The sequence below is a fragment of the Cupressus sempervirens genome, chromosome 4 (assembly GCF_028749045.1).
Source record: "Cupressus sempervirens isolate cs-2001-9-10 chromosome 4, ASM2874904v1, whole genome shotgun sequence".
Classification (NCBI taxonomy): Eukaryota; Viridiplantae; Streptophyta; class Pinopsida; order Cupressales; family Cupressaceae; genus Cupressus; species Cupressus sempervirens.
The window spans coordinates 49,041,201-49,052,671 of record NC_143121.1 but is presented as its reverse complement, the minus strand read 5'-3'; positions in this window follow the sequence as shown (position 1 = coordinate 49,052,671).

The window sequence follows — 11,471 nt, the reverse complement described above, 5'->3', positions numbered from 1 at the left end:
AAATTGATTTGAAATATTTTGAAAAAGAAGCTTCTAATTTGAATTTAAAATTATTGTAAAATTTAATTTTAAAAGTATTCTTTTCAAAATACTTTCTAAAGTGACTTTAAAAACTTACTTATGAGTACTTAAATATTTTGAAATACATTATTATTAATTGTTACTATCATTTGGTATCAATATATATACGATTTTAGAAAAAAATTTCAATCAGTAAAAGAGTAAGACTAGGATTATATTAATAATTATTAGTCTAAAATATACAAAGTATGCATAATGTGTATAAAAAGTAGGAAGAAAGCGAAGTCTGATTAAATTCCTACTCTAAGCACCTACTATAGATAATCCACTTAAAAATAAATAAATAAGTGAACAAAAGTATTTCTTCAAAGAGATATCTATGCTCTTTCTTTCATCTTAAAATACAAAACCAAAAAGGAGCTACAGAGTTTTCATTGAAACTAGAGGAAAGATTAACTAGTCCCCTCTTGGGTGTGTGCGAGCTTTTCCTCTTCCTCTCTTGCTCCCTTTCGTCATGCCATGTTTAACATCTACCATCCTTTGCAAATGGATCATTGGCATACCTCTTTGTACATGTACTAGCGCATATTCTTATAGAGTTCTCATAATGATATGCTTTGCATACCGATTCGTATCATGTGAAATGCTTCAATGTCTTATGTTGTGAACCCTAAGAACCAAATATTGTAAGAAGACTTGTCTCCATATTTCTCATCTTTTGGTCTCCTTTATTTTGTCCCACTCAATTCTCTCTTTTGAGAAAATATCTAACCCAACTTAGGCCTTTGTCATGGCAAAGCTTAAGGAGCCTCTTCAGGAAGTCAACCTTGTAGTGAATCCCAAATCTCCTATACTTGAAAATATTTTGATCCCCAATCTCTAGTATCAGATTTATTTTGAAGGGTGTTCATTGATTATTGCAATATCATAATTCCTCTATCTCGGAATCATGAGATTATCATCTATGTTCTTCAGAATTCTTGCCATATCTGAGAGAAAAAAATCCTTTTTACAACCCCTTTACTCAAAGCCATGTGAAGTAATGTTGCCATAAAGACTGCACCAATCTTGTATTCACTATTTAATGTGATCTACATTGATAAAATTTTGATTTAGAATCCCCAAAACAATTGTAATCACCATGACATGTGGGTCCATTATAACTCATTTGCATTGTGTGATCAATCACTTTCCCTAGAAATATTATGTGTCTTTGTGGTCTTGCCACTTTGAATAAAATTAGAGACTCCATGATTCCACCACCTAGTTTCTTAGGACTTAAATACAATTTAATGATATTTATTTGAGACAAAATTATATATTAATTTATAATCTTCAATAAATAAAATAAAGAGTTTTGATTTTTTAAATAGAGTTGTCTTGAATATTTTTCAATATGAACTTTATAAATTATTTAAATTGTAACATTAATTTTGTTCATCTCTAATAGATACTATTGATACAATTAATTAAAAATTTAAAATAATATTTTTATATACTTATTTAAATTAAATATTTATTTGACAATTTATATGTTTGTGAAACAATGAAATGAAAGACATTCAAATGAGCATATTCAGATTTCTCTCTTCCTTTGGTTCCTCTATGTTAGAAGTTGCTACTTTGGTTTGAATGCTAAGTTACTTAAAGAAAATACAAAGTATGGAATATCATTGTTAGCCTAAATTAGTCAAAGAGGAAAAGCTTGATAGGAGAAAAGGCACAAAGATGAAGCACGTTGTCAAGTGGATGCAAAAAATGGGATATTAACATTCATAGGCATCCAATTAGTAATGAAGAAATAAATAATTTTGTTCATGAAAAAGTTCATAACATCATATGTACAAGACATAAGCGGTGGAAAAAATCTTATTGTATAAAAGAGTTTAATCCCAATACTAGTCATGAGGAAAGAGCGTATTAAGAGCAACTATTAAATGGAGAGCAAAAATGTTCATTGCCAAGCTTAGAACTAGCTCTCATCAGTTGAGATGTGAAACGGGTAGATGCCAGGGGCCAAAAATGGAATGGGAAAACATGATGTGCTTATTTTGCACCATGGGGGGCTGTGGAGATGGAGCGTCACTTTCTTAAGGAGTGCCCGATGTACAGTGACATCAGAGATGACTATGTGGAGATTTTAGAGAGTTAACTTGAACTACTTATTTGAAGAAAGACAATTAGACAAAATTGTAAATCTGATTATCAAAATTCACCACATAAAAGATGAGTTAATCAAGAGATTACAGTTTGCTTAGGATCTTTCCTCTTTTCTAAGAATGTGTGTTGGCTTGTGGGTTCCATAGACTACTTCGACCACAGCTTGCTTAGGATCTTTCGTCTTTTCTGAGAATGTATGTTGGCTCGTGAGTTCCATAGACTACTTCGACCTCATAGACATTATTAAAATCTAAGATTCATTCTGGGATGACTAGGAGAGATGATGGCTCTTATAGTCCCGTCCACTACACTGGAATGATGACGACCATCTCAAGTGTTCCATAGTTTTCCTGAGTGTGCCCACATTGTGTGTTGTTCACGCCACAATTACTGTGAATTTAATTCATTGAAACAAAATACGGACGTTTTGGACATCTATTTATTGCCCATTCAACACTATTCGATAACACCTGGCAGAAAGTTTGACAAATTAACTGCGGGTTTAGGCGTCCCAAAGATGGGATATTTACAGGAATGCATCTTTTTAAATATAATTACGAAAATTTCACGGTCGTGTACTTTCCCATTCAAGTCTTTTCTCGTCCGATTGCATCAGAATTCCATTGCAATTTTCTTTATACCTAATTCCCAAGCAAATCTTATCTTGACCGGCTACGTCAGAATGCAATCTCTGATTTTCTTGCGTGATGTAGTTACAATTCCGATTTTCTTTGTACTTTCCCATTCAAATCTCATCTCGTCTGACTGCATCAGAATTCAATTCAATTTTCTTGCATGATGCAGGGGACGTATCTATTCACAAACTTGGAAATTATCGTCTGTAATAAGTTATTGCTTGTCAAATTATGGTCCTTGACGTAACAAAATTGTGTGGCAGCAGGGCAGAAAATGGGTATGAAACGAAGCGGATACTTCGGGCAAAAATGGAACATTTGGTACTTTATTTCTTAGTAAAAGTAATTTTTTTTTAATTGATAAAATGCTAGTTACAAAGAGTTGCAGCAAAAGGCTGCAAAAAGAATCAGTGTGGCAGCAGGGCAGAAAATGGGTATGAAACGAAGCGGATACTTTGGGCAAAAATGGAACATTTGGTACTTTATTTCTTAGTAAAAGTAAAATTTTTTTATTGATAAAATGCTAGTTACAAAGAGTTGCAGCAAAAGGCTACAAAAAGAATTAGCTGGAAGCAAGAAAGACAACTAGCTACAGCAATACATATAAGAGGTTATAAAAAAGAGCACCAACATGAGCAAAAGCAAGATCAACCCTGTAAAAGAACTCTCAAGTGATGTCCAATGTTGATCTTTTTTCTGCTGAGTAGTTGAGTAATTTGAGCTTGAATTCGTTGAATTTGAAAATCCAATTGTAAGTCCTTTTCCGCATCAGCCTGTAGTTGAGAAAAAAGAGATGCCAGACAATAAAAAATGTCTGAGTAAAGCCTTAGAATTACAAATTCCTGCTGAAGATCATTGTGATTATCAAAGATAGCCAAATATCTTGTCCTCCATATATGCCGCAATATAACTAGTCTCACACCATTACCAATAATATTTGTATGCAAACCAACCCCAAGAAGAGCCTCTTTCCAGCTTAATTTATGATAAAAAATAGCAAACAAATCATTGAAAATAGAATTCCATTGTCTTCTAGCAAACTGACATCCCCAAAAAATGTGCCTCACACTTTCTGGTTTACAACAAAATGGACAATTGATTGGCTGGACCATCATACATTTCAGTCTGTCCCCAATGGGCAGCTTGCAATGTAAAATCTTCCAAGCGAGCATTTGGGTATCCACATCAATTTTGGATTTCCAAATTTGAGCTAACAGTTTTAGCCAAAAAACTTCATTGAATCTACATTTCCATTTAGAATTCAGTCCTTGTTTCACATGCAATTGTGGGAGCAAATGTAAGTAAACCTTCTTCAAAGGAAACTGGAAAAATGGATATTCAGACATCCATTGCCAATCCTTGAAAAAGTCATTGAATTGGATTACATAATTTCATAGACAATTCCAAAGGAACTAGAGATCGAACAAAAATAAGAAACACTTTATAATGGTTACTCAAACTGAATTTGGCTTTGACAGTATGCCATGATAACCAATCCATAGTATGAAAATCCCAAAGGTCTCCCACTGAACAAATGCCTTTTTTAAATAGATAGTAAGAATTCTTTGGAAACATTAAGGAAAGAGGTTGATTTTGGTATCGGATGTGCCTGTTCCACCATATAGACAAAGTGGAAAAACTGAATCCATGCTAAAGAGAGTTTCCCTTCCAGCTTATAAGATGGCAAACCTGCTGCCAAGACCTCCATATAGACTGAAAGGGAAAAGAGGCCTTGATGGAGAAAAAAGGGGCATGGAGAACTTTATCTAGTCGTCCCACATGCTGCCATTTACCTTTGACAACAGCTAAATCAATACGGTTTCGTATGAGTATCTTCCAAGGTTCATTCCCATGAGCAACTCTAATAATCCATTTGGCAGCTAAGCATAGACCTTGTATTCTTGGATCTATTAATCCCAATCCACCTTTGCTTTTAGGCTGAATGCAATGAGACCAAGAAGTAGTAGTAAACCCTCTAGTACCATCCCATTTAGTTGATAGAAATTGACAAATTATTGTGGTTAAGTCCTGATATCCCTTTTTAGTTGGCATCCAACATGAGGAATAATAAACATGAGTTGCTAGAAATTTTTTATTGGCAACTTGTAGTTTACTAGCCAAGGAAAGAAACTTATTTCCCCAATTACACAATTTATTTCTTACCCTATCAAGATACCATCTCCACATATCAGAAAGAGATACCCCAATACCAAATGGAATACCAAGATACCTCATGATTTCCCCATGTTTGATTTGCTTCCATTCCCTAGGGACCCAATGAGGGATTGGACTAGATTCCACCATCAGGAATTTAGTTTTTTTCATCAGCTAACTTGGAGCTTGAAACTGCACAATATAGCTCTAAATTCTCCAAAGTATTAATTATATCTTTTGGAGAGTTTTGAAGAAACAACATGCTGTCATCAACATAGTGTGAATTAATGACCGAAACACTACATGGGATGGAGACTCCTAAAATCCATTTCATGTTATTAGCGTAAAGGAGTATATATCCCAAAGCATCAACTGAAAGTGCATAAAGGTATGGAGATAGAGGGCAGCCCTGTCATATAGACCATTGTAGTAGAAATGGATCCATTATCATATTATTAATGATGATTTTAGCATTAGCATCATTGAACAACATTCACACATGAGCTTGAAACTTAGGTCCAAATCCCAACCACTGAAGCATTTTAAGAATGAAGCTCCAACGTATTCTATCACAGGCTTTATCAAAATCAAGTTTGATCAAAATAGCTAGTAAAAGTAATTACAGTTATGTTGTAGAAGATTGTGGAATGGACAACAAGGTAGCTAGGTAGGAATCATGCAAAAAAAGAACATTTCATGAAACATCAATATTTGAATTTGTTGATTCTTGTTCAGAAACATGTGTCTCAACTTTGCAATCTTTTTCTAGAAAATTTCAGAATTTGTTTGTGGTAGTTTTCCACATGTTTATACATTGGAAATTAGTTAATGAGTTGTCAAAAATGAGTCTTGTCCATAGTAGAATATAGGTGGGTCATTTTTAGAGCATAGTTGGCTTGTTTTATGACTTTTATGGGGGTCTAAACTAAGAGACTAAATTATGGACGAAATTACTATTTTAACCAGGTTGTTTTTCCATATTGGAAATGTAAATGTCAAAAATGGGTAACATGTGGCATGGTAGTTTTGCCCATGGTTTTGTAAAACCACAAGTGGTTTCCAGGTTGTAAAATCACTATAAAAGGAGGGCTTGGGGAGGCATTTGTGTAATTGGGTTCAGTTTGCAAGACTGGTGCTAGAAGGAGTCTCTCCGAGTTCAAGTTGTGGTGATGCGCTCCTGTAAGAACTTGCATTACAAGTGTATTATAATCATCTTGGTTTGATAATACATTGTGTAGGTTTTGGAGGGTGGAGTTTTTCTCCCGGAAGGGTTTTCCCACGGTAATCACTGTGTTATGTATTCATTGTTATGTTGATTGTGTTATTATGCATTTCTTGAGATCTCTGCAATAGTTAGTTGAATTTGCATAATTTTCCTCTCAAAGATTAGCATAGGAAGCGATTCTACGCACCTTAGATGCTTTCAAGTGGTATTAGAGCTTGGCCAGTTTTGGTTCTATTTGTTGGGTACAGGGTTTTTTGAGCTAATCAAGGTTTGAGTGGGAGCTTGTGCAGAGTATTTCATTTCTGTGTTGCAGGATTGAAAAGATGGCAAGCATGTCAGGGAGAATTGATGTTGAAAAGTTTTTTGGCACAAAATTTGAGATGTGGAAGTTGAAGATGGAAGATCTATTGACTAATCAAGATCTATGGGATGCAATTGATGAGAAAAAGTTGAGGCCCACAGATCTGACTTTAGCTGCATAATATGATGTGACAGACAGAAAAGCTAAAGGTCTCATCAGATTGTGTCTTGCAAACTCGATTCTGATTAATGTCCATGAAGAACCTACCGCGAAGAAGCTTTGGAAAAAGCTATGTGAGATCTATCAAGCGAAATCACTTGTGAACATGACTTTCTTAAGGAAGAAGTTGTATTCCTTGAGAATGGAAGAAGGTGGATGGATTTTTGAGCATCTGGAGATTTAATATGTTGGTGACTCAATTGACCTCAGTAGGGGTGCCAATGGATGAAGAAGAAAGGTGTCAAATCTTGCTATGTTCGTTGCCAGACACATGGGATAGTCTTGTGATGGCTATAGGGAGCACTTCAATTGTCTTGAAGATGGAGGACGTTGTTGGTTCACTACTTTTTGAGGAGATGAGAAGGAAGGTCTCTCTGAATGCCAAAGAGGCTTTGAGTGTTCGAGGAAGACCAAAAGAAAGAGGCCAGAATGAAAAGTAGCATGGCCGTTCTATGTCCAAAAATAAGGGGAGATAAAAATCTCCTGGTAAGTCCAAGGCAATCTGCTGTAATTGTGGCAAACCTGGTCACTTCCGAGAGGACTGCAAAGAGGAGAAGAAAAAGAAGAAGAAGAAAGATTCTAATTCTGAGTCTGAGAAGGAAGATGGAGATGCTTTCATCGTAGCCTTGGCCACTCATGCAGGTGAAAATGCATGGTTAATAGACTCAGGTGCATCTTTCCACATGACTCCTAATAGAAACTGGTTTAGTAAGTATGAAAATTTTGATGGTGGTAACGTGTATTTGGGTGATAACTCAGTACTTGATATTGTTGATTGTGGAAGTATTCATGTGAAATTTTTTGATGGTAGAATTAGAAGATTTGATGGTGTCTTGCATATCTTGGGACTAGCAAAGAATTTATTATCTGTTAGTAAGCTAATAGATGCAGGTGTGCATGTACAGTTTTATGAAGCAGGTGTAAAAATGGTGAGAGGTGCTATGGTAATAGCAAGAGGAAGCAGATTGGGTACATTGTACTAGCTTGATGCATGCACAGTTGAGTGTAATAGTACTTCTAATAAGATTGTGAAAGAGACTACTCAATTAGAAAAGGAGAGGGTTTCTCTTTCAACATATGGTCATGGTTTTTGGGTACCCAAGGGTGCTCTGTCTACTGAATCAAAGTTACCTGTAGAGAAGACCATGTTATGGCACTAGAGACTCGGCCACATAGGTGAGAAGGGTCTACGGACTTTGAAAAATAAGAACCTTGTTGATGGGTTAAATGACTGCAATCTTGAATTTGATTTTTGTGAGCATTATATCTATGGTAAATAAAAACGCATTCAGTTTTACTCAAGTTCTCATAAGTCCTCATGTATTTTGGATCTAATCCATTCGGATGTATTTGGTCCAGTTGATGTTCCTTCTATTGGTAGATTAGTTTATTATGTTTCTTTCATTGATGATTTTAGTAGAAGAACATGGGTTTATTTCCTTAAGAGTAAAGCTGAAGTTTTTAGTCGTTTCAAAGAATTTAAAGCAATGGTTAAATTGCAGACTGGAAAGAAAATAAAATGTTTAAGAAATGATAATGGTGGTGAATTTTTCTCCAATGATTTTAACACATTTTGTAAAGATTGTGGTATTAAAAGAGAGAAGACAACTCTGTATTCTCCACAACAGAATGGAGTTGCAGAAAGAATGAATAGGACCTTGATGGAGAAGGCTAAGAGTATGTTGAGTGGTGCTAGACTAGAACAAAAGTTCTGGGCTAAAGCTGTAGCCACTGCCTGCTACCTAATAAATAGGTCTTCTACATCAACTCTTGTTGATAAGACACCAATGGAAGCGTGGTCAGGCCACAAGCCTTCACTTAGACATTTGAGAGTGTTTGGTTGCGAAGCATATGCTCATGTGCCAAAGGAGAAGCGGACAAAATTGGACAACAAAGCTGTCAAATGTATCTTCATCGGATATAGTTATGGTGTGAAAGGATACAAGCTCTGGGATCCTGTTGCACAAAAGGTATTTTATTCCAGAAGTTTTATTTTTAGAGAAACTAAGCCTTCTTCTGTTACAGTGCAGCCAGAATAGATAGAAGAAAAAAAAAATGTGATTCAACTTCCTGCTACACCAGAGAAAGTTGAATCAAGGTCCTTAGAAAGACAAGTTGTTGAAGAGAGCTCTACGAGTTCTAAATCATCGGAGGAAGAGGGAGAACTTGATCATGAACCTAAACTGGATCTTGTTCGAAGATCTACTAAACAAAGGAAACCACCTGAAAGGTATGGGTATCCTCCTGATGATTGGAGATGCATATTTGCATTAAATGCTAACATTGATGAACTGAGATCTGTAGAAGAGGCTCTTGGTATGAATGATTCAGTCCTAGAAAATAACCATGGATGAAGAAATAACAGCTCTTAAGAGGAATCAAATGTAGGACCTTATACCATTACCTGAAGGATGAAATCCTATTGGTTGTAAATGGGTGCTCAAAAGAAAGATGGGTTCAGATGGAAGCATTGAGAAGTATAAAGCACATTTGATTGCAAAAGGTTACTCTCGGGTTGAGGGAGTAGATTATGGTGAGATTTTTTTCTCCAGTAGCCAAAATGACATCCATTAGATTTTTTCTTTCTATTGCAGAAGCTTATGATCTAGAGATTGAGCAAATGGATGTGAAAACTACTTTTCTTCATGGAGATTTGGAGGAAAAAATTTACATGTCACAGCTAGAGCACTATGTGGTAAAAGGTAAAATTCATTTGGTCTGTAAATTGAAGAAATCCTTGTATGGTTTAAAACAGAGTCCTAGGATGTGGTACCATAAGTTTGATACATATGTGTTGAGTTTGGGATTTGTGCGATCTAAATCTGATCACTATATATATTTCAAATCTAATGGTGATCATTTCCTGGTTATTGCTTTGTATGTCGATGACATGTTTATTGGCAAAGGAAAAGGCTTGATTATAGAGTTAAAATCTCAACTCTCGATAAAGTTTGAAATGAAAGATCTTGGTGCAGCTAGGCACACTCTGGGAATGGAGATTATAAGAGATAGATAGAACAGAAAGCTTTGGTTAGGCCAGAGTAAGTATGTTGGTACTATTTTGAAAAGGTTTAATATGCAGGATTCAAGACCATTGAGTGTTCCTGTTACTATGGGAACAAAGCGTTCTAGCTCACAGTGTCCTTCATCCCTATTGGAGATGGAAGAGATGAGTCGAGTACCATATCAGAGTGCTATTGGAAGTTTGATGTATGCTATGGTTTGTACAAGACCAGACATTGCCCAAGTAGTGGGAGTACTTTCTCGTTATATGTCTAATCCAAGAAGGGCACATTGGGATGCAGTAAAAAGAGTTTTCAGATACTTGTGGGGTACCTCAGAGTACTCGATATGTTTTCATAGAACAGGAAACAAGCATTCCTTGGATATTCGAGGCTATGTGGATTCAGATTGGGCCGATGATGTTGATAGAAGAAGATCCACTAGTGCATATGTGTTTACATTATTTGGTGGTGCAATCAGTTGGATGAGCAAGTGACAGGTTGTGGTCGCTTTGTTCACTACTGAGGCAGAGTATATGATAGCTACTCATGCCTGCAAGGAAGCCATCTGGCTAAAGAGATTGTGTTTATATATAGAGTTCAAATAGGATGCAGTGACAATTTATAGTGATAGCCAGAGTGCAATCTGCCTAGCGAAGAACCCGACTTTTCATGCCAGGACCAAGCACATTGATGTACAATATCATTTTGTTAGAGATATAGTTGAGGACAGTAAGGTGAAGTTGGAAAAGGTAGAGACTTTGGTGAATGTTGCTGATGCATTAACTAAGCCAGTGAGCACAGAGAAATTCAGATGGTGTTCAGAGTCTATGGGCCTCTCGGCCCCTAGCAATTAAGTCCATGATATTTTGGATCCCCTGACTCTTGCAAGGTGTTTGACAAGTGGGAGAATGTTGAGAAACATGTGTCTCAACCTTGCAATCTTTTTCTAGAAAATTTCGGAATTTGTTTGTTGTAGTTTTCCACATGTTTATACATTGGCAATTGGTTAATGATTTGTCAAAAATGAGTCTTGTCCATAGTAGAATATAGGTGGGTCATTTTTAGAGCATAGTTAGCTTGTTTTATGACTTTTATGGGGGTCTAAACTAAGAGACAAAATTATGGACGTGATTACTATTTTAACCTGCTTGTTTTTCCATATTGGAAATGTAAATGTCAAAAATGGGTAACATGTGGCATGGTAGTTTTGCCCATGGTTTTGTAAAACCATAAGTGGTTTCCAGGTTGTAAAATCACTATAAAAGGAGGGCTTGGTGAGGTGTTTGTGTAATTGGGTTCAGTTTGCAAGACTGGTGCTAGGAATCTCTCTAAGTTTGAGTTATGGTGATGCACTCCTATAAGAACTTGCATTGCAAGTGTATTGTAATCATCTTGGTTTGATAATACATTGTGCAGGTTTTGGAGGGTGGGGTTTTTCTCCCAGGAGGGTTTCCCCATGGTAATAACTATGTATTGTTATTTTGATTGTGTTATTATGCATTTCTTGAGATCTCTGCAATAGTTAGTTGAATTTGCATAATCGTCCTCTCAAAGATTAGTGTAGGAAGCAATTCTACGCACCTTTGCTTCCTTACAATTCTATTTCAAAATTCACATTGCATGAATTTGTTTTGATATTGTTGAATCTATGATCACATTTGCGCTTGCGTCCATAGAGAAAGGAAGAGGGCTTAGAGTCATTCCCTATAAATTCAACTATAGGCGCTTAAAGAGCCACATAAAAGGGGAAA